General features: G+C 46.3%; 1 long non-coding RNA gene and 1 pseudogene across 1 annotated transcript; one reads left to right on the forward strand and one right to left on the reverse strand.

Annotated features, from left to right (window-relative positions):
- On the reverse strand, positions 1 to 13,772 carry LOC111540712. Its single transcript, XR_002731058.1, has 2 exons — positions 13,710 to 13,772; positions 1 to 398 (listed from the first exon to the last, which is right to left on the reverse strand). It is a non-coding gene; the product is annotated as an uncharacterized LOC111540712 (long non-coding RNA).
- Positions 13,773 to 18,907: 5,135 nt separating this feature from the next.
- The window catches only part of LOC111540971, a 32,237-nt pseudogene continuing 26,637 nt past the window's right edge, over positions 18,908 to 24,507 (forward strand).

Consider the following 24,507-nt stretch of genomic DNA (forward strand, 5'->3'; position numbering starts at 1 on the left):
TAAGCATTCTAGAAGGTGTTTTAATGTTTCAGAGGGTATCAAAGTGTGATAATGGAAAATAAAAAAGGTGCTGAAGAGTACAAAAGTTAATCTTGTTCTGTCATCTTGAGCAGAAGCTACCAACTTCTGCAGTCAGCACTTTTGGAGGATTTCTAACATCTCTTGGTTTAGGAGCTCCTGGTGGGATGGATGTCCAGTGGTCAAGAAGGAGTGATGAGTGATCTCTGAAGTTGAAAAACATGAATCCAAGGATCAACACCTTGGAGTTCTACTGCTGTTTCAGTTAACAGGGGCTTAAGAGCAGTTTTTCTCTGGTGCCCTTTTCAGAAGACCAAATCCCCAAGTTACAGAGCATGCAGGGCCTGCACAGGTGGCTGTTGTAGAAATGCAGTGTTTACCTGTTGGTGATAAAGCTGGAGTGACTGTGAGTACCCTTCAGCAATGAGTCATATCAGCTTGTACTCAAAGTGTAGAATCTAGAATTGCAAGTAGTGAGGCAGCCTGTTATGAATTCCAAGGTTGGCCACCTGTCGGTCCTGAAAACTGGTCTTACTTCCATCAACACCAATAGCACTCCTCAAGCCTTAGGAGTTTGAGGGTTTTGAGAGCTTTGGTAATTATACTTTTATAATTTTAGTCCTGTCTTTTCCCTGAAGTTTGTGCATGATAAAGATCAGTAGAGATTCTGAGTAACAGTACCAGTGATATGTGTGTTCCTCTTGACTACAAAATAAGTTGGGATTCTCCAGGTCAGAAATACAACAAAATTAAGCAAATTTGTTCCTACCACTACAGCCACTACTCTCCAGTAAGGTAAAACATCAACTAACCCTAAGAATAAACAAAAATAACCAGAATGCACTCATAGCACATTTGAAGATGTTCACAGGGGCAGTGAGACTTCGGTTCCTGTCCATGACCTATCCTTAAAATCTTGCCAGGATTGTGTCATTTTCAGGTTGACATATTTTGGAAACGTCAATGAAACCTCCTAAAATTACCACTACCAATGTTGGTTCAATACCATGGCAAATAAAAAAGAACAAGGTCATGTCCTTTGCAGGAACATGGATGGAGCTGAAGGCCATTATCCTTAGCAAACTAACACAGGAACAGAAAACCAAATACTACATGTTCTCACTTGTAAATGGGAGCTAAATTATAAGAACACATGGACACAGAGAGGGGAACAATAGACACTGGAGCCTACCAGAAAGTGGAGGGTGGGAGGAGGGTGAGGATCAGAAAAAGTAACTAATGGATACTAGGCTTAATACCTGGGTGACAAAATAATCTATACAACAACCCCCCGTGACATGAGTTCACCTACATAACAAAACTGCACATGTACCCCTGAACTTAAAATACAAGTTAAAAAATAAAAAATAAATAAAAATCATGGCAGATTTATCTCTTGTATTATAGGTAATATCATGAAGCACTTTTGCTAAATTCTACATTTATCATGGCCATTTCTTTAGGTAATGGAAAACTTCTCAGGGTTCCTTAATTTGCTGTCCATTTTATAAGGATTCCTGTAGCAGTCAGAAAATCTCCTTGTTTTTAAAGCATTTCAAAATCGTGGGCCAACCCAAAATCATACCCACCATCAGGATAAGTATTTGTTTTTTACCTTTTATTGGCTGGCACGTCTGGAGGAAGGCAATTTAGCTGTCTGAACAGATTTTGTTTCTTTGAGAAGCTTAAAGGTAAATTCAAGTCTGTGATAGCATAACATAATTGGCAACTTTTAGTTCTTCTTTTTAGGTATGAACCATCTATAAACAATTAAATGAAGGGTATCCAAAAAATAAAATACTTTAGGAATATACCTAACCAAGGAGGTGAAAGATCTGTAAAAGGAAAACTACAAAACACTGCTGAAAGAAAATTATTGACAACACAAACAAATGGAAACACATCCCAAGATCCTGGGTGGGTGGAATCAATATAGTGAAAATGACCATACTGCTGAAAGCAATCTACAGATTCAATGCAATTCACATCAAAGTACCATCACCATTCTTCACAGAACTAGAAAAATAACCCTAAAATTCATATGGAACCAAAAATGATCCCACATAGCGAAAGCAAGACTAAACAAAAAGAATAAATCTGCAGGCATATTACCCAACTTCAAACTCTACTATAAAGCTATAGTTACCGAAACAGCATGACACTGGTATAAAAATAGGCATGTAGACAATGGAACAGAATAGAAAACGCAGAAATAAACCCAATACTTAAAGCCAACTGATCCTTGACAAAGCAAACAAAAACATAAAGTGGGGAAAGAACACCGTGTAGAAGAAAGAAACTGGATCCTCATCTCTCACCTTATACAAAAATCAACTCAAGATGGAGCAAAGACTTAAATCTAAGACTTGAAACCATAAAAATTCTAAAAGAAAACATCAGTAAAACCTCTTCCAAACGTTGGCTTAGGCAAAGAGTTCATTACCAAGAACCCAAAAGCAAATGCAATAAAGGCAAAAATAGATGGGACCTAATTAAACTAAAAAACTTCAAAAGAAATAATCAGCAGAGTAAACAGACAACCCACAGGATGGGAGAAAATATTTGCAAACTAAGCATCAGACACAGGACTAATATCTGGAATCTACAAGGAATTCAAGCAAATCAGCGAGAAAAAAAAATAATAATCCTATCAAAAAGTGGGCAGAAGACATGAATAGACAATTCTCAAAAGAAGATATACAAATGGCCAACAAACATATGAAAAAGTGTTCAACATCACTAATCATTAGGGAAATGGAAATTAAAACAACAATGAGATAACCCCCTTACTCCTGCAAGAATGGCCATAATCAAAAAACAGTCAAAAAACAGTAGATGTTGGCGTGGATGCGGTGAACGGGGAACACTTCTACACTGCTGGTGGGAATGTAAACTAGTACAACCACTATGGAAAACAGTGTGGAGATTCCTTAAAGAGCTAACAGTAGAACTACAATTTGATCCAGCAATCCCACTACTGAGTATCTACCCAGAGGAAAAGAAGTCATTATATGAAAAAGACACTTGCACATACGTTTATAGCAACACAGTTTGCAAAAACTGCAAAAATATGGAGCCAGCCTAAACGTCCATCAACCAAAAAACAAATAAAGAAAATGTGATATACACCATGAAATACTACTTAGCCATGAAAAGGAACAAAATAGTAGCATTCGCAGCAACTTGGGTGGAGTCGGAGACCATTATTCTAAGTGAAGAAACTTGGGAATGGAAAAACCAAATATTGTAGTTCTCATTTATAAGTGAGAGCTAAGCTACAAGAACGTAAAAGTATAAGAATGATATAAGGGACTGTGAAGACGAGGGGGGATGTTGAGAAGGGGACGAGGGATAAAAGACTACACATTAGGTACAATGTGCACTGCTCAGGTAATGGGTATATGTCAGTAATTATCACTGAAGAACTTATCCATGTAACCAAAAATCACCTGTTCCCCAAAAAACTATTGAAATGTTAAAAAAGTTAAAACATAAAAATAAAAAACAGATCTGAAGAGCATGGTAGTTCCTTAACAGAGGTAAAGCAATTATGGGCTTCTCCTCTTTTAAGTAAAAGAAGGAGGTGGCTGTGAGTAGAATATTGCCACACTGGACAGTGGTATGTGAAGGGGGAGGCAATGATATGTCACAGAGGGTAGGCAACTAGCAAAAAGTGGTGAGGATATTCTGTGAATATAAGAGTCTGTAGAGCATAGGGAACCACTCAGTTTAGCGGAGGCCTCAGAACTAAATCTACTAAGTTGAAGTTTTCCCATAGCTTGCCATCGTTATTGTAACTCTTAAGGAGGTGGATAACCAAGAAGTACTGACTGTTTTCTCTCAGTGAAACAGTGTACACTGTGGGGAACCATTAAGTTTGGTGGAAACTCTAGAACTAAGTTGTTTGAGGCTTCCACAAACTTTGCTGCTGCTGTCATAGCTCTTGGACAGATATGTTTTGGCTACTGGCTCTAACGAAAGACTGAGATGGGCCATAGGCCTCTGCTCAGTGCTGCACTGATCCATACTGGAGATAGAGAGAAAAGGAAAAATGTGTGCCCCTGTGTACATGTATTTCTGTATTTGCTAGTGGCTATTTTTTCCAGAACATTAAAGAAATATTTAAAATACTGAAAAATTGAAAAGTAGGTTATTAAAACTCACATTAAGATCACATACATAATTTCACTTTTCTGGATTTAATGGAAGTGAACTCATCCAAAACAATAAAAGACCGATAAATTTTATTATATAAAAATAAAATTATTTTATTCAAAACAAGAAAAATCCCGGCCAGGCGTGGTGGCTCACGCCTGTAATCTCAGCACTTTGGGAGGTCGAGGCGAGCAGATCACCTGACGTCAGGAGTTTGAGACCAGCCTGGCCAACATGGGGAAACCCCATCTCTACTAAAAACACAAAAATTAGCTGGGCGTGGTGGTGCATGCCTGTAATCCCAGCTACTCAGGAGGCTGAGGCAGGAGAATGGCTGGGAGAGGGAGGTTGCAGTGAGCCAAGACTGCACCACTGCCCTCCAGCCTAGGTGACAGAATGAGACTCTGTCGGGAAAAAATAAATAAATAAATCCCAAAATAAATTACACACTGAGAGAAAAGATCAGTAATATATAACATAGATATATGTGTAATATCTCTAATGTATAAATAACTTTTTTAACTTGATGGAAGAAAGTTTCAAAAACCTGATAGAAAAATGGCCAAATGGTCAAAGACATAAATAGACCATTGACTGAAAAAAAGAATTAAAATGTCCCTTAAACATGTGAAAAAATATTCAGCCTCAACTATAATAAGAGAAATGCAAATTAAAATAATGCTGACATATTATCTCTCACCTAGCAGATTGGCAAAAATGTAAACATACACTAACACATTCTGTTAGCAAGACTTGAAGAAAATAGACACTGAAGCCTTTCTGATGGGAATGGAAATTAGTATGACCCTAATGGGGGAGAATTTGACAATATCTAACAAAATGGCATAGGCTTTTCCTCCTTACTGTAATTTATCCTGGTAATACATATTCAAATATATACAAAAACACATATGTTTAAGGATTTTCAAGGTAGCAGTATTTGTAATTGAAAAACATTAGAAACAACCAAAAGGACTTTACATAGGAAAATGGTTGAACGAACTATGGTACATCATTAAATGGGATAGTCTGCAGCTATAAAAGTGAATGAGGATGACATCTGTAAACTGATATAGAATGGCTTCCAAGATATGCTGTTAAATTTAAAAAGCAAAGTGTGAGAAATTGTTTATGGTATGCCACATTTTGTGCAAGAAAGAAGGAGGAATAAGAAAATATATATTTGTCTGCACAACTGTAGAAAAAGAAACTTAGGAAAGGAAACCCAGAAATTAACGAATCTGGTTCCATACAGGTGTGGGTGGAAATGGAGTGACTAAAGTTGCAGACAGCAAGATAAAGTCACATCTGTCAGACCCAAGCAAACTGGAGCCAGGAATACACAAAGGAGCACAGCTCATGCTTGCACGTCTGAGATAAGGACTATTTCAAGGACTTTCTAAAATAACTCCATGAGAAATTCCTTCATCTTTTATACATGTCATGCTTTTCATGATCTACATTTTACATGTATGCACATATTTCTATGACCAGGTTTATCACTACACATTCTCTAGGACTGTAGCAATTCTGATAAGATGCTCTCAAAAGAACACTTGCCTAGCAACGGCATCTCCACCAATGAACTGATGCTAATTCTAGCTTTGAGCCTCCAGAATAAATGAACTCTGTTTTCAAGTAGCTTACGTAACTTCTCCTTGCCAGTAAAAATTTCCCTTTAACCTTTGGCTTCATGTACCTGTACCTATGGCTTGCTATAGCTGTGCTTCCCAGATTATAATCCTTTTTGCTTACTCCCAAATAAACTCAACATATTAGGATATATTTTTCTCTGATGTCTCTTTTTAGCCTGACGAGTGAGAAGAATAAGATGGTGGGAGCAGGGTAGAGATGATGGAGGGGAGTGACACTTCTCTGGGTTCATGTTTTGTACAGATCTGTTCTGACTTTTAGAACCATGTTAATGTTTCACGTACTCAGTTTTTTTAGTAAATACAATCAACAAGGCTAAAAGGAGGAAACTCTAGCATTGAATACATACGGAAGCAAATGAACCGAACTGGAGGTTAAGTGAATGACAAAACACGGTGTGGGTAGGGGGTGATAATGGAAGTTTTGAACCAGTACTTTGCCTCTGTATTCTCAGGCTAGGGCAAAAAGACTGCAGCAAATATTGAACTCTGTTTAACAGATTTGTTTGCCACACCAGCATGGGTTAACAATTCTGAAACTACATTCTGTATATTCTAGGATTAAGCAAATAAGTAATATACTGTGGGTAACTGAAACTAGGTTTTTCACTGTTGGAGAAGGAAATTAGATATATGGAAAAGGAGAAGGTTAAAATGAACCCTAGAGCGTTGGATTGGAATTGGTAGTATCAGTATGAACTCATGGTTTTTAAGAAAGATAGGTAGGTAAGTAGGTAGTTAGACAGAATGGATGTGTATGTGTGTCTGTGTGTGTGTATGTTTATTTACATGATACATGTACTACATGCACATGTGTATATGTATGACAGGGCCTAGAAATAACAACACTCTGGCAATGAACAGACCTATTCCAGCTTTGGCACCAGCTTGAGGATGGCCGTCAGCTGCAGCCATGGTCTAGCTTGTGGCCAGACACACTCCAGTTGTTGCCAGCCCCTCCCTCACCCCACCCACTATTCCTTGTCCTCAGGACTGACCCAGGAGTTTGTCTCTTTGAGTCAGCCAAGGAAGACTGGCTCTGACGTAAGTCCTGCTCAAGGGGCCCAGAATAAAACAGAGGAGGGAGGCCTCCAAATACAGTGGGCAGCCCTGTTCCATTTTTCTCATGTTGTGCTGGGCCCTGAATCAGGGAGGAGCCAGCTTCCAGGAGGTGAGGTTTTCAGGACAGCAGAGGGGCTGGTATGCAGGAAGTGTCCTCAGACTCAGGAGTAAATGCTGGGTAGGTCGTTGTGGGGGTCGGAGGGGAGGTTCTTGGCCAATCAAACGTGACATTTTTTAAAAATTGCCTGAGGCAAGAGGATCACTTGAGCCCAGGAGCTGTGATCACACCAATGCACACCAGCATGCGTGACAGAGTAAGACCCTGTCTCAAATAAAATAAAACTAAAAGTAAATTGCCCACCCCATCTCATTTTTCCACTATTGGTAGTAATGCTTCTGCAAGCGAGTACCTATGCAACCATTTAGAGGGAGCACAAATGGGAGAGGAGCCTACCTTCTCTGCCTCAAGGCTGGCAGTGGTGAGAAGCAGCCCCCGATTCAGACTGGGGGTGTGAGCATTGAAAGCAAAAATAATATTATAATCCTAAGACTCAAAACAATAAGCAGGAAGTCTTTGTAGTCAGAAAGTTCTGGTAAATCTGAAGGACTCCCAGCTCTGGGGCAGCTGGACACAGCGATTTCCCTAACACCTGGCAGAAGCTCACAGCAAAGAAGCATCCCCGCACCTGCTGGCCCGCACCAGTCTGCCCATATGTCTTCCTGGATGCCGGTGTGGGGGTGAAGAGATGGAACCACAGTTTCTCCAAATGTCTGTATGAGCAGCAAACTGCCTCCTACACACATACCCCTAAGAACCCTCTGAATCATGGACCTGGGAGAGGAACTTTCATTCCTTTGTTTGAGTATCGTAGTAAGGGCAGTGCACAGACTTCAAGTCCTGGAAAGCACAGAGTTTTAATTATGCTCCTCCACAGCCACAATAGGGCCTGGCACAGAGCTGGCTTGAGAAGAATCACCAGCCTCTACCCTGTCTGGATCTCACTTCCCTACAGAGGCCTTAGATCCAAAAACAGCCATGACTCCTTTGTACCCCATCACCCAATTCAGGTCTCAAGCCTCCCTGTCATCTCACTGACCTGCCAAACAAGTCTGACTTAAAGATCTAACCTTTCGCTAGAGGGTTTTAGGCTTTCAGTGTAAATAATTCTGTGGCATGACCAGACTGAATTCAACTGCCCATGGCCCCCGCAGTAGCAGACCAAGCCTACCCCAAATCTGCACACACAGAAGTGTGCACACACACAGACAGGGGAGACAAGGGGAATGGGAGGATCTGTAGCTGAAGGATGACCCACAGCTGCCGTGGGACGGCAGTGGCTGCAGCATGAGGACAGCTCTGGAAGAACTGACTCAGGTCAGCCAAGCCAAAGGCCAATCAGACTTCCTTACCATGAAAGAGGATGCTAGGAGTCAGTGGGGTGGACCTTTAGGATAATCTCAATGGAAGGGAAGATTCTGCCCAGAGAGAGGAACCAAGGTCTCACTTGGACTCACCACCCCATGGAAGGGAAGTCTCTTCCAGCAAAGAACTGCATCCTGACAATCCTGTCTTTCTCTCTGAGCTGTCACCCCCACCACAATCTGCTCCCAGTCACTTCATGAGAGTCCTCTGGGCATTGGAGTCTTCCTCGAACCCTGGACACCAACCCCTGCCAGAGCCATAGCCCTCAGCCTCTGGGCTACTAATTTCAGGCCACACCATGCTGTTCCCCTCTCTCAAATTGAGAACATCAGTAGCTTCAGAAGAAATTATTCCCACGCCCCCTGCTTAAAGGAACGCAGGGAGGCTGAGGGGGGAGCAGAGGTGACAGAGGAAGAGAGGTTGTCTCCCGGAAGTACGCTCCAGACCCCCAAAGGACACACCAGCCCTCAGGTGAAGGACTCCCACACCACCAAGCCCTCCGCAGCCCTGAAGCCCCCCAGACCCACTGACAGCAACAGGCAGCCAAGCTGGGAGAGCCAAGGTGATCCCAAATTACCACTGAGTCTTGATGAAATGGCCTGCGTGGAAAATGGCTTGCACCAAACCACCAAGAAGGCATGGCTTGTTCACCAGCTCTTACAAACTTCAATTTGCCTCCATTTTTGGAAAACAGTTTTTCTCCAAATTTAACAACACAACTTACGGACCAGGTAGCTGATTCCAGCCCCATCCCCTGTACCCAGATTCCTCCCTAGGGGCCTCCCCTTCATCACATAGCTTCCTGTGCCCACTCTAAGCCAAGATCGCATCCACGTGGCCCAGCTGTGCTGGGGCCCCAACCTCCCCAACCCTTTCTCACTGCCCCCTACAGATTAACCCAAAAGTTGTTTCTCTTCTAAGAGACTTTTCCTACTGGTTTTTGATCAGGGGACCAGGGGCCACAAGAGGCTACATAGTCTCATGACCCCTCTCTGACAGCTTCCCCAGAAGAGGAGGCCCGAGGCCACCTCCTACTGAATTGCCACCTGCCCCACTGAGAACCTGAAGACTCACAAAGGCCTCTCCACTGGCCCAAAGGCAGAGTCAGAGCAGATGGTTCAGGAAATCTGCCCACTCCAGGGCCCTGCAGGCTCAAGGGCACCACTTGCTGTTTGAGGGGCTGCTGAGCATCCAATGAGATAAAATATGAAAGTGCTTTGTGAGCTGAAAAGCACCCTGCAGACACCGGAGGAGTTTGGGGGAATCCGGGACCGTGATCAGGTGCCGAACCAGCAAAGGAGGCACTCAGGAACCTCCCGGGAGAATTCTGCCCAGGATTGTGCCCCCCACAAAGGATTCTTGGGAAATGGGTCCATGCCAGCGATGGAAGCAGGCCTGCCTGGCAGAGACATCCACATGCAGCCACTGCCAGGACAGGCCGCAGGGAGATTAGCTTTGGCAGGAACTGGCAGAGGGAAGCAGGGACTTCAGCCTGCCAAGTGCCCACAGAGGGGAGAGGAGGAACTGGATCCCAGCCTTGGCAGGAGCGAGCTCCCAGTAGGACTCGGCTCCCAGGAGTGAGGCAGGCAGCTGTGCCAGGTCTGGCAAAGGAAGGAGGGTAAGAAACTGTTGGTCTGCAGTGCCACACTCATGGGCCTGCCCTCTGGCCTAGGGGTCGCCAGAGTCTCCTCTGGGATCTCCTATGGGCTGGATTTGGCACTCACGACCCTCTTCACTATAGCTGGGGAAGACTGCAGGCCTGCCAGGTTTTGCCCTCTGTCCCCACTGTGAAGAGGCCAGGCGCCCAGAGCAGAAATCTTCACCCTACTGTCCCCTTCCTTTACCAGGGGTGATTGTCAACATGCATAACGACTAATATCATTCACAGTGCAGGCACGGTTCCCACAAACCACCACGGGACAGTGATGCTGGGAGGCACCGTCCAGCAGACACAGCCTTGGGCCAGAAGTGTATATGGGGATTCCTGCACTGTCCCTGGGGAAGTGAATTCCCACCGAGGTCCAGGTGCACACCCTGGTCAAGAGGACACATAGGGACCAGGGTCAGAGCCCAGGGAATACGCTGGCCAGACAGCATATGGGCCAGTGAGCACCAGCAGGGTTCCAGGGCCAAGGCGGCTGGGGGCGTCAGGGTGCCTGGAGCCTCAGCCATTTCCAAATGACACCGAGTGTTTCAGTATTTTAGTAACTGGCCCTGCCCTACCTGACACATAGTCTATCAAGCCTGCCTTTTCCACCTTCAGCTCTTCCTGACATCTACCACCTGTCTCCCACATGAGGGGCTCCCAGGGCACAGGACTGTAGAATGAGCCATCCAACCATCCTGTGGCCGGCTTCCTCAACCGCCACACATTAACGACACTCCAGCCCTGGCCATGACCCAGGGCCCGTCCCTTCTTCGTATTTCTACCCTACTTACCCTTTCATGGCCACAAGTTCATATGAGCCTTGCCACAAGAGCTGAGTTTGTAGCAACAAGTATTCCCTTTGGCAGGGACACTGTAGCCAACCCACCCATGGCCCTGCTCCCACCTCTGCAAAGCCTTGAGAGAACCTGAGGTTCATCAGGTCATCTTCCCATCCAAACCTCGCTCTGTTCTGTCCTACCCCCGGTATATTACTCAGCCTTTCTTATCCAAGGCCTTCCTGCAGGCTGTAGTGTGAGGCATACTACATACTCTGCACCCAGACTTTCTTTTCTTCCTTCCTGCCTCACCTAGGCCTGGTTGCAGAAGGTGGTGGGGGTGTAGGGACACTCAATACTTGAAAGATTCCCTAAGGATTATTCCACCCAAGATACTAATAAGGATGGAGAACTGATCCTCCCAAGGCCACAGTGAATTTGAGACTGAGCAAGAAGGTACAGCCCACATCTGACTCCTGTCTAGTTTGCTTTCTTCAGCAGCATAGACAAGAAGCCTACCTCTGCAAACCCAGGACACACCCTCCTCCCCTGAGCAAGAGAAAAGCCTCTCTTTTCAGCTCCTGCCAAGGTGTGGGCCCTTAGCATGCAATAGGCCAGTTGAAGGCCTTGGAAACAATGTAGGCTAAAGAGAGGGTCACCACGAGCAGACCTGCAAGTCTGTCTACGTGGAGAAGTGGTTTTGTTTGCTCTATTTGTCTTGGTTTTTTTTTTGTGGGGGGGCAGCGGGGGAGGTGGTGTTGGAAGGGCAGTTCCACCAAAGTGGCTGACATTTTCCAGACAGCAACCTGGCCCCAGTGCCACCTCTGTACCTTCAGGAACACAGCGGCCATGATTGGTGCTCAATGTGCCCAAGTTTACTGCATTGTAATGTATAAGAAGATACAATGATGGTTGCAATCTTAGAGGGTAGACTAGGTGCAGAGAGGGACAGGGGACTTGGGAACTGCCTCCCACTCCCCCTATAAAAATATCTGCCTGCTAACAATTTGGGCTGGGTGACTTATAAAGGAAAAAAGAAAGGACAATCTCTGCCTGACAGCCACAAAAGTGCTGCTGCTCATGCCAATACACCTCATTCCCTAATTCCAAAATGGCTAGCAAGGTCCCAAAACCAGACTTTCCTAAGAACAGTCTCTTTCAGAGTTATCATCCTAGTACAGGGTTCAGAAGAGGTCCTCAAAAGCAGCCAATCTTGGCTTCAGATGATGTTAATGATACTTTAAACAAAAACATGAAAGAATTCAAGTTCCTTTGTAATCCAAGCAACCCACACCTGAGGTTGGCCTGCACATCTGAAAGGGAAATTGAAAACACTTTATAAAATACAGCATTTTAAAGAGTCAGGGAGGTACCAGAAACTTGGGACCAGAAACTTCCCTTTTAGCTAAGCTTCCTTGCCTTTTTCTAAACAGTGGTGAAGTCTTTTCTATGCCACTCCAGTCTAACCTGACCCTGACTATGAGCACTCAGGGGTTGATGGGGAGTGGTTACTATTGTCAGGAATCCATCTTTTGTGGATTAAAGGTTTCTGTGCCCCCAAAATTCCTATGCTGAAGCCAGAATCCCCAATGTGGTATTACAAGGTGGGGCCTTTGGGAGCTAATTAGGTTTAGACTGGGTCAAGAGGGTGGGACCCTCATGATGGGATTAGTGCCCTTATAAGACAAGGAAGAGATCTCTTGCCAATGCAATCTGACCACACAAGCATCAGGCATCACAGTCCAGAGGCAGCACAGTATAAAAGGGGTGAGGACTCGGGTATTGAGTAAAGATGAGCTATTTGCAGGCAGGTAGCATCATAGCTTTCCGGGCCAAGGCAATAACGATACAACAAAAAGGAAAAGCAGGCAGCAGATCCTGGACAGTTCAGGCCAAAGGGACCTCACAAGCACAGCCCCGCTCTATTAAGCAGTGAGCTCACCCTCCCACCAGGCGTGGTCCGCACACCAGCTGAGGCTGCCTCTCTCAGGAAAGAGACCCTCGGCTACTTCCACAGATGCAGCTAACAAGTGAAAGTAGACTTTAGGATGGTGCTTTCGTAGTCAAGGATTAACTGGGCTTAAGGCTAGAACTGGAATTGGTCATTGAGTTTTAAAGACTGTTGCCAGATAATAAAGTTGAATAATGCGAAGCATTCAAAAATCTGAAGGCCCAACCAAGACCTTTTCCTACAGCTGTATCAGCCTCAGAGCACTCCTTCAAGATTTCGTTGCTATTAAAATAGCTGAGTGAGGAAGAATCAGGACCAGCGCAGCCCCGCGGTCCCTCCCTACCGACTCCCCGCCCACTAACTTGCAGATCAACTGTGCTTTCCTCGGTGGCACCCATCCCAGCCCCAGCTCAGGCCCGGGCGGTGAGACCAGCGAGCGACAGTCAGAGTAGCGCTGCCGCGCTCGACTACTGCTGGCTGCCCCACCGGGCTCATTCCGTGGACTCGGGCGCCCCCGCGAGGCCGCGGGTGGCCGGCGCACCTGGCTGGGGCGCCCTCGGTCTCCGCGGCAAGTCCCCGCGGCCTGGCACTCCCTCTTGCGCCATCCGGTCTGCCGCCCTCTTCCCCCCGGCCTCGTCAGCGCGCGGCGGCTGTTTGCTAGGTCGCCAGGGTCCCTGGGGCCAAGTCGGCGGTGGCTGGCTGAACAGAGCTAACGAGACCCTAGGGAGGGCAGCTGCGGCAGCCGGGCCATGGCAACCTGTCGTGCCGCCGCCGCCGCCGCCGCAGCGCAGGCCCGGCCGTGCCCCCAGGCCCCACACCAGCCCGCTGCCTGCTCCGCCGCCACCCTTCTCCCGGTCCCTGCCAGCCTGTCAGTGGAGGCCCCCACGAGCTGTACACAGGGCTCGTCCCCGCACTGCCCCGCGGCGAAGTCGCCGTAGAGGACTGGGCTGGGGGCAGAGGGGCGTCAGTCCAGCCCACTCCCAGTGCCCTCCCCAAACGCGCCCTTCCCCGCCCCTCCAAAAACCCGGGTGTGGCCGTCTCCTGCCTGGGGCCCTCAGTGAACCGAGGCCTCATCCATCTAAAAGGGAATGGGGAGGGGAGGGAAAGAGCCAGTCGCCCTCTGGCGCCCAGCCTGGGATGTGAGATTGCTCCACTGACACACTAAAGTGAAGGGCCCCGGAGCTACCCACTGAGCTCCCCATCCGGGTGGGGAGAATAATGGTGTTATTTCATAGGGGTGTCGCGGCGATAATAATCTAACGTTTATTGTTCATTTGCCAGGAATTAGGCTGTGTACATTACTCCAGTGACCTCATTTAGTTCTTACAACACTGTGATGGCCCCATCATGAGTGTACTTTTATTCCCATTTTACTTATGGGAAAACTGAGGCCTAGGTTCATATGACTTGACCTGAAGGCACACAGCCAGTGACAAAGCCAAAGCTCTTTACCCAAGTGTTTTCTCTTTTTAAATTATTTCCGGTACAGACAGGGTCTCTCTGTGTTGCCCAGGCTGGTCTCAAAGTCCTAGCCTCAAGTGATCCTCCCACCTTAGCCCCCCAAAGCACTAGGATTACAAGCATGAGCCACCACGCCCAGCCTACCCCTGTGTTTGAGGAAGTGTCTTCCAAGAGTCACAACTCCTCAGAACAAGGGATTCCATGGCCAAATAATTTGGGGAAACACTGCATGTTGTACTTCCCTCTGCTTTTGTGGGCTCTGACAACTGAGTTTAGTGAGTTTGAGTCTCTCCGAGAAGAAAACTGTTTAACTTGGTTTGATTCAGTGTTTTCCAAACTTATTTGAACAGAGAACACTTTTTAAAAAGACATCCCACAGGATCTAATAAGAATGTCTTTATGAAAAGTGTTCTCTGTGTACACTTTTAGAAACACTTGTCTCCTCAGTCTCAGATGAAACAATAGCTGTGGAAGTCTTTGTACCCTAAAAAGTGCTGTAAAACTATGAGGGTATGTTTTATTGTTGCTAGTGTTATCATAATCATCTTCATTATTTTTAGGAGTTCTGTCTGTAGCCTCCTGGGACTCCACTCTGTGGTGCTGAATAAGAATAACTAACATTTACTGAGCATTGCCTATGTGCCAAGCACTGTTCTAAGTGCCTTCCGTATATTAACTAATTTATTCCTTAAAACTACCCAGGTATTATGGCCACCTGAGGAAAAAAGACATAGAATCTGAGGATCCTACGAGTAATAGATGTAAAATCCTTAAAAGAAAGCCCTTACAAGTGCTGCACAAGTACTTGCTATTATCATTATCCCCATTGTACAGAAGAGGAAACTGAGGCACAGAGCAGTTAAGTGACTTGCTCTAGACCACACTGATAGTAAGTGAGTTGGAACCCAGGCAGCCAGAGGCAGGGCCTGTCCTGGTACCCACTGTGGTATCCGGCCTCTGTACTAGCCACGGAAAGAAAACCCCAGGTTTGCACCCTCATCAGCAAAGCCAGAATTTCCTGTGAGTGCCTCCTGTCTGTGTAGGACCTCCTCCCCCATCTGTCCATCATCACCACCATCACAAACACCCCCATAGGAAAAGAAAAGGGACAAAATTTGGGGTTAGACAACCCTGGATTGGATCCTGACCCAATAATTTACTGGCTGAGTAACCTTAGACAAGCAACTTAACCATCAGTTTCCTCTTCGGTAAAAAGAGAGCTTCATCTACCTCACAGGTTTGTGTGAGGATAGACTAACATTGTGGATATAAAGCACTTAACACAGGGCCCAATGCCTACCTCCACTTCTGCCTCCTCTAAGAAGCCTTCCTTGACTGTGCCTCCCTCCCCGTAGACAGGATCAAGGCCCCTCCGCTGTATTCCCCTGCTTATCCCCCACCTGAGCCTACCAAATCCTTGGTCTTGAAATTATGGCTTGATGTGTCTGTCTCCCTCACCTTCACAAAATTGAGCTCCAAAGATCGGTCTTCTTCACTGCTATATCCCCAGGTTCTAGCACTACCAAGCTCAGCACACAGTAGGAGCTCAATAAATGTTTGCTGACTGAATGACTGAATGATAACCAGAAGGATAGCTGATATTAATTATTGAGAGCCTGCACTAGGCCCAGTTCCAAACATTTCACATGAATTCTAACTCATTTAATACAACAATCATATGATGTAATTACTAGTGTTTTCCCATTTGAGGAAACTGAGGCACAGAGATATGCCTAGAAAACAGTGGAGACAGAATGTCCGCCCAGTCAGTCTGGCTTTAGAATCTGCAAGCTTAGGCATAATAAGTGAGTGGACAGATGGGTGCCAGCCTACCGACCCTCACAGGGCTACCGAGAAGGCCAGACGACGCTAAAGTGCTGCATACACATGAAGCCTTCTTGTGACTAAGCCCTGGGAAAGGAAGGAGTTGCAGCTCAGGTCCTGCTTCTCCCTGGGCTTTTGTTTCCCATCTATGCAGTCAGGACTGGACTTGATAATATCAGGGCTCTTAACACTGTCAGCGGTGCCCGTCTGTAGGCCTAGGGTGTTAACAGAGCAAGAGGGGAAAAAAAGGTAGTTGAGCCGAGAGAGACCTATAAACAGTGGTTGCTAGGCCAACCTAGCCTGGAGCAGAGGGCTGGCCAGTGGCCAGCAGAGCCAGGAGGGGCCATGCAGCTTCCACTGAGCACCTGGGTCAGAGCTGGCTCTCATTCACCAGGAGTGAGGGCGAGAGTCAAGGTCCTGGCCAGGCCAATATGATGCAATAATTAAGGACAATAATGATCATTTAAAAGGAACAGCACTTTACAGTTTGTGTTATTTTCATCTAGGCCTCACCGCAAGCCTGTGATTATTATCGCTGAGAACTAAGACCAAGAGAGGCCTGGGGCTCAGTCCAGGGTCGCACAGTGGGGCAGCGTCTAGACCCGACGTAACCTGTTGATTGGCTGATCACTTAAACTGCAGCAAGTCATATTTTAGAAATTGCTGGTTCTTTAAGGAGTGAGCAGGTAGGACCCAGGTGGCATGCCTGGGCTACTAGCAAGTAAGAGAAGTAGCCATTTCCACTCATTAAAAGTTCAGCCGTGCGAGCAAAGTGGGCACGTGGGGCAGGCCCATCTCCCTGGGGCTCAGGCCGCAGCTGGACCTGGCATCAGCCCAGGCTGCTGTAATTGGGCCCCAGGTGTCCTGCTGAGTCCAAGAACCTCTGGGAGGCTCGCAGGCTCCTGAGGTCCAGCTAATTGTTGGCAAATCACTCAACTGACCTGAGGGACAGAGAGCCATGAGCTCACAGTGAGAAAAGTTTGAGGAGCTACAACTTTTTCCCATGCGTCCCACAACTTTCTCCGCAGTGGCCCAAACTTTTCCAGCCCTTTGGGGGACACAGAGCTTTCTCCGGGTTGCCCAGGCCCAGGTACACCATGAATACGCTGCTGTAACCTCTGGGACTGGCACAACCCTCAGCTGCAGCCTGGCGGTCTGAGGTACAACTGGGCTCCCCAGAGCCTCAACGATGCTCTCAACCTGGCAGGGGGTGCCCTAGCCCTATCCTCTACTCCTCCCAGCCCATCCTGGGACACTAGGTGGGACTCAGTCACAGCCAGGGCCGAGCACTGCATGCCTGAAGGTACAGAGATGTCTAGTTGTCAATATGATGATGGGCCCCCAGCCCCACTAAAGTTCACAGAAGCCATTCACCCACCTGAGCCCATCTTCATGTATGTTAGTAAATGTGCTAAATAAATTATAGGTATCACCTCATTTAATCCTCTGAACAGCCCTGCGAGGCTTCGCTTGTTTGGAGCTATGTGTTACACCCTAGCCTAGTAAGTGCTCAATAGACATGTGCTGACTGACTGAATCAATGAATGAAGATATCAGTGTTATTTTTATGCCGTTTTTCAGAAGAGCACTCTGAGGCTCAATGACAGGAAGCAACTTGCCACGACCACACAGGGCCAGAACCAGATCCCAGGTCTCCTGCCTTGGGCCCTGACACCAGCATGGCCCCACAGACAGTCCTATGGCCGGGGCCAGAGGGGTGCACCAGTGATGTCTGAGGATGAGGCGCCTCAAACTACCTACGGACAGGCACAGGCTGAACCTTCCTCAGGCACAGTCCCTCCAGCAAGACATGAGCCCCAGTGGCCTTGGACACATGTGCTTGGGTGCCATCTGGTGGCTCTGAGCAGTGCAGGCTGAACCTGGCCTGACCAAGCAGCCTCAAGCTGCTGAGAAAGGCCAGTCCCATTGCCAGGAGAGGTCAGAGAGCCACCAGTCCACCAATCCTGTACAGGGCCCCAGCCTAGTCATGGATGGAGAAGGACAGACTTCTCCCAAAGCTTCATTCAAAGACCGAAGAGCCCCCGGAAGCCAATAATTTGTGTATGGGTGGGAGAGGGGCTAAGGTTGTACAGCTGGGTTGCTTCAGTGTCCAACAGTGGCCTGAGGCCTCCCAGCTTTCTGGGGCGCTAAACCCTGAGGGCCTCTCATCTGCCCCTCCCATACAACACACATGCAGGAGCCGCATCATGCCTCTTGCCAGATTTCCCACTGCCCGCAGCCTGAGGTCGTTGGGTCTGCAGCCTAGTTTCTTAGGGCCAGGATGCCCAGCCTGAAGGCCGATCTAGCGAATAGTTTCCACCTCTCCTTCCTGTACATTAGACCCATAAATAGGTAGGCCCTGACCAAGATCACACAGCAAGGCCCTGGAGGGTGGGCTCCACGCCAAGGCCTTCAGACTGTCAGGCCAGTGGATTCTCAGTAAGACCCGTTCTTCTCTTAAAATTAAACAGCACAGCAAGTGCTGTCATTCAGTCATACATTCATTCAACCTGATCCCTGCCCCCATGGACTCAGAATAGAGTGCCCCTTCCCATGTGACAGTCCTGCAGGGGTCTACCACCCACCTGTACCCAGGCCAAGCATCTTATAGGAAAAAGAGTGTAGGGATCAGAACCACGCTTGATTTCAAGTCCCAAACCTGCCACTTACTAGTGCTGAGCCTTGACTAAGGACAACCTCTCTGAGCCTCAGTTTCTTCATCTGTAACATGGGCTTGATATTCACTACTTTGCACGGGGTTGTGAGGTTTAAGCAAGATATGGCATGTAACACCCCAAATGAGGGAACTGGCCAGGGCAGGAGCTGGTTAAATGGGTTCTTCCTTCCCTGTAGCCCCTGGCCTGCCAGAGGTAGGACCAACTGAAGGAGACTAGAGGAGGCTGAAGCCCTCCAGCCACAACTTATAACAGGGACCTGATGCCCAAACTTCCCAAAGTCAGATTCCAGGCTCAGGCAGATCAGGGCAGACTCTTCAGAATCAGGCAGTTGGTGGCCCTCTTCCTCGGGGCCCTGACTTTTCTTCTTTGGGGCTTAAAGAATGGATCCCCAGGTGAGTCTGCTAAGGAGGAGAAGGCGCCTGGTGCAGGGAGGCAACCTGGCTACAGGCAGGGGTCAGGGGCCAGCCTGGCTCCGCTCACCACCTCTCACTGAAAGACCTCTAATCAGACCCCTTCCCCCAACTAAGGCAAGGCCAAGGCCCTGAAGCTTGTCTGGAGGAATTCGCCCCCTCCCTGCATGGGAGATTTGAGAGCTGCCCCACTAAGAAAAGGAAGCCTCCTCATCTGGGCCGGGGGCCTACTTACCTGCCACCTCATGGAAGGTATGTAGTGTTTTGTGCGGCTAACAGAATACCTGAGACTGGGAAATGTATAAAGAAATTTATTTGGCTCACAGTTCTGGAGGCTGGGAAGTCCACAGGCATGGTGCCAGCATCTGCTCAGCATCTGGTGAGGGCCTTCCTGCTGTGTCATCCTGCAGTAGAAGTGGAGGGATAAGAGAGCATGAGAGAGGAAGGGAAAAGGGACCAAATTCATCATTGTATCAGGAATCCACTCCGTGATCATGGCATTAATCCATTCATGAGGGCAGAGTCTTCATTATGTAATCACCTCTTAAAGGTCCCACCTCTCAACATTGTTTCATTGGAGATAAAGTTGCCAATACATGAACTTTGGGGGACACATGCAAACCAAACCGGAAAGTTTCTTTGGCCCCTTCCCTAGAAGAGCAGCTAAGGTTGGAGAGGCCAGTGGATCCCCCTGAGAGGACAGAGACCCATTTTTAAAACTAGATACAGCAGGATAGGAGGTATTAGCCTGAGTGAGTAAGGTGGGCAAGAGTAGAGGAGACCTGGCTTGTCCTAGTCCCATGCCTGCCTCATTTGGAGAAAACAGTCTGCCCCAGTGTTCCCAGTACTGAAAGCTCCTCCAGCTCCCAGCAATCAGGGTGAGCTCAGGAGATAGGAGTCAGGGGGCCAGCTCCAGACCTGGTTCTGTTACCAATTGGCTATGAGATTGCTCACTCAAACCTCAGTTCCCTCGTCTGTAAAGTGGGGTGGTACCACCTACCTCCCAAGTGTTGGAAAAATCAAGCCAATTGGGGAACATGAAAGAGCTTTCTAAACTATAATCAGAAAATTCACTAGAAACATCACAAGTTTGATGCCGGAAGGCAAAGGCCTTGAGAGGCCACCAGTCAAACACCTACCTTCTTTGGAAGAGGAAATAAGAGTCCCTGGCCCAAGGGCACTTGCCAGAAGCTATGTCAGATCGCAAGCTTCTTGACTCACTTCTCCTCTCTGCTTCCTTTCGGTATGAGGTCTTGTGCACTCAGCTTCCCAAGTCTGGGTGCTTGGGGTAGAGGTAGAAACAGAGTTACAGGTTAGAAGATCTTAGGAGTCCTGCCCAGAGTCAGAGTGGATTATGCAGCCTGCAGACCAATGGTTAGCAGAGGAAGAGGTTGACTGAGAGCATCAGCTCTCGACAGAGGGGTGACAGTACATTTTCTTTTTATTATTATTATTATTATTATACTTTAAGTTCTAGGGTACATGTGCATAACGTGCAGGTTTGTTACGTATGTATACTTGTGCCATGTTGGTGTGCTGCACCCATCAACTCGTCAGCACCCATCAATTCGTCATTTATATCAGGTATAACTCCCAATGCAATCCCTCCCCCATCCCCCCCATGATAGGCCCCGATGTGTGATGTTCCCCTTCCCGAGTCCAAGTGATCTCATTGTTCAGTTCCCACCTATGAGTGAGAACATGCGGTGTTTGGTTTTCTGTTCTTGTGATAGTTTGCTAAGAATGATGGTTTCCAGCTGCATCCATGTCCCTACAAAGGACACAAACTCATCCTTTTTTATGGCTGCATAATATTCCATGGTGTATATGTGCCACATTTTCTTAATCCAGTCTGTCACAGATGGAGATACCATCTCACACCAGTTAGAATGGCAATCATTAAAAAGTCAGGAAACAACAGGTGCTGGAGAGGATGTGGAGAAATAGGAACACTTTTACACTGTTGGTGGGATTGTAAACTAGTTCAACCATTATGGAAAACAGTGTGGCGATTCCTCAAGGATCTAGATCTAGATGTACCATATGACCCAGCCATCCCACTACTGGGTATATACCCAAAGGATTATAAATCATGCTGCTATAAAGACACATGCACACGTATGTTTATTGTGGCACTATTCACAATAGCAAAGTCTTGGAATCAACCCAAATGACAGTACATTTTCATATGGCCTGAGGAAAGGCTACCCAACCTCCAGCCTCTGCAGCTGCTGGATGATCCCAGGGTCAAAACAGAAGCCATTGGCAGGGATTCCAGTGCCCCTAGCAGCAGTTGTTGTGCATTTCACAAGCCCTGAGGACAGACTTCCCTGCCCCACAGCCACTGCCACTGCCAAAGCACAAGCAGAGTGCATGCTCCCCAGCTCCCTGCCTACTGCTGCTGCCACTGAAAGCAACCCTGTGCTCCCCAGTAGCAGGGTGGCAGTGGCACATCCACCCCAACATACCACCAGGAGCCTAGGGATCACCCTGCCTCTGCCTAACACAACCAGTGCCTACACGCACTACTAAGGGGCCTGAGGAGCCAGGTCTGGCTCCACTCCTCCTTCCCAGTGCCTAAGCACTTTGGGTGTGGGAATCACCCAACCCAGTTCATCACCTTTGGCACCCAAACACTTTTCCAGGGGCCTGAGATCAGGCCCATCAAACCTGCCTCTACCACCACAGCTGGCACCCACACACATGTACCCATTATGGGCCCAAGGACTGGCCTACCAAGCCCAATGCAGCCACCGGAAATTATTTAATAAAATCATGTATCAGTAATAACTTTGAATAAAAACAGACTAAACTTTGCAAATAAAAGACAAGGACTGGCTGAATGAATTAAAAAACATGACCCAACTATACACTTCCTAAAAGAAACTCATCTCATGTATAAAGACACGTATAGACTTAAACTAAAGGGATGAAAAAAATTCATGCAAATGAAAAACAAAAGCAAGCAGGAATAGATATACTTATAAGAGATAAAACAGACTTTAAGTCAAAAACAACAGAAAGAGATAAAGACAATAATTATATAATGATAAAGGGATCAATTTGGCAAAAGAATATAACAATTCTAAACATACATGCACCCAACATCAGAGCACTCAGATATATAAAGTAAATATTATTAGATGTAAAGAAAGAGGTAGACTACAGTACAATACGAGTTGGGAACTTCAACACCCATCTCTCAACATTAAACAGATCATCTAGACCAAGCATTCAACCAGTGGCCTGCAGGCCACATGCAGCCCAGGATGGCTTTGAATGCAGCTCAACAGAAAATCATAAATTTTCTTAAAACATTATTAGATTTTTTGCAATTTATTTTAAACTCATCAACTGTTCATTAGTGTTAGTATATTTTATGTGTGGCTCAAGACAAATCTTTCAATGTGCCTTAGAGAAGCCAAGAAATTGGACACTGCTGATCTAGACAGAAAATTAACAAAGAAACATTGAATTAAAACTGCACATTATACTAAATATACCTAACAAAAATTTACAGAACATTTCATCCAACAGCTACAGAACACACATTCTTCTCATCAGCTTATGGAGCATGCTCCAGGATAAACCACATGTTAGGACACAAAACAAGTCTCCATGAATTTTTAAATATCAAAATCATATGAAGTATCTTCTCAGACCACAACAAAATAAAATCAGAAGTAAATAACAAGAGGAATGTTGGAAACTGCACAACTGTATGGAAATTAAACAACATGTCTCTGAATGACCACTGGATCAAGAAAGAAATTTAAAAGGTAATAAAAAATTTCTTGAAACAAATGAAAATCAACATACCAAAACCTATTAGGATACAGCAAAAGCAATGCTAAATGGTAGTGTATAGCAATAAATGCCTACATCAACAAAGTAGAAAGAATTCAAATAATCTAACAATGCACCTCAAGGAATGAGAAAGGCAAGAGAAAACCCAAACCAAAATTAGTGGAAGAAAAAGTCTACATTGTATGTATCAAACCATTACTATGGACTCCATAAATATGTACTATTATTATATGCCAATTAAAAAAGAAAATAACCTTTTAAAAATAAAATACTTAGGAATAAATTTAATCATGAGGCAAAAGACAAGGAAAACTACAAAACACTGATGAAATAAAGAGGACACAAACAAATGGAAAGACAGCCCATGCTCTTAAATCAAAAGAATTGATGTCATTAAGATGACCATACTGGCTGGGCACAGTGGCTCACACCTGTAATCCTAGCATTTTAGGAGGCTGAGGTAGGTGGATCACCTGAGATCAGGAGTTCAAGACCAGCCTGGCCAACATGGTAAAACCCCGTCTCTACTAAAAATACAAAATTAACCAGGTGTGGTGGCACACACCTGTAATACCAGCTACTCAGGAGGCTGCGGAAGGAGAATCACTTGAACCTGGGAAGTGGAGGTTGCAGTGAGCCGAGATCATGCCACTGCACTCCAGCCTGAGCAATGGGAGCGAGACTCCATCTCAAAAAAAAAAAAAAAAAAAGACCATACTGCCCAAAGAAATCTACAGATTCAATGCAATCACTATCAAAATAGCAGTGTCAGTTTTGACAGAAATAGAAAAAACAGCCCTAAAATTATACTGGAACCAAAAAAGAGCCTAAATAGCCAAAGTAATCCTGAGCAAAAACAACAAAGCTGAAAGTTTCACACAGCTGACTTCAGAATATATCACAAAGCTATAGTAACCAAATCAGCATGCTACTAGAATAAAAACAGACACAGAACAATAAAACAGAATAGAGAATTCAGAAATACATGCATGTGTTTGTAGAGGACTACGTGCTCGCAAACGAGATGTTCCCGATAAGTCCTGCTCTTGCAAACGAAGCAGGGCATTCCCGATAAGTCCTGCTCTTGAAAATGAAGCAGGGCATTCCTTCCCTGCAAACAGGGAGGACAAAGGAGCCAGTTGCAAACAGCAGACCCTGGGGGCTTGTTTATGTGCAAACATCTTGAAAATCCAGAAAGTTGGGGAAAGGTCAGAAAAACAACAATGTGTCTTGTGACTTGGTAACATTCCACAAACAACTGTATAAAATAAAGCAGAGTGTGTCATTCGGGGCAGCCGCCATGTTTGTCTTGTCTTGTGTTGTCTTGTGTGTTCATTCCTTTGTTTAGGAAACATGCAGACCCCAACATCTGGCGCAGTGAGCAGGGTCCGTGGCTCCACAAGAGCAAGGAACCAGAGTGGGAACACCCCGGGCAGGCACAGGGAGACCGCGGGCAGGTAAATAAATAAGAAGGGGGACCCATGGGAAAATTATGGGGAATTCCACCTCTCTGGCCTCGGAATATTTGCAGTTACTCCAGGAACTGTTGATGTCTATAGGAGTAGAAGTTAGTTAAGGAACATAAGACTTTGAAGCGATTGTTTGCCCATGTTGAACAACATTGTTATTGGTTTCAATATCA

The sequence above is a fragment of the Piliocolobus tephrosceles genome, chromosome 13, assembly GCF_002776525.5.
Source record: "Piliocolobus tephrosceles isolate RC106 chromosome 13, ASM277652v3, whole genome shotgun sequence".
NCBI lineage: Eukaryota > Metazoa > Chordata > Mammalia > Primates > Cercopithecidae > Piliocolobus > Piliocolobus tephrosceles.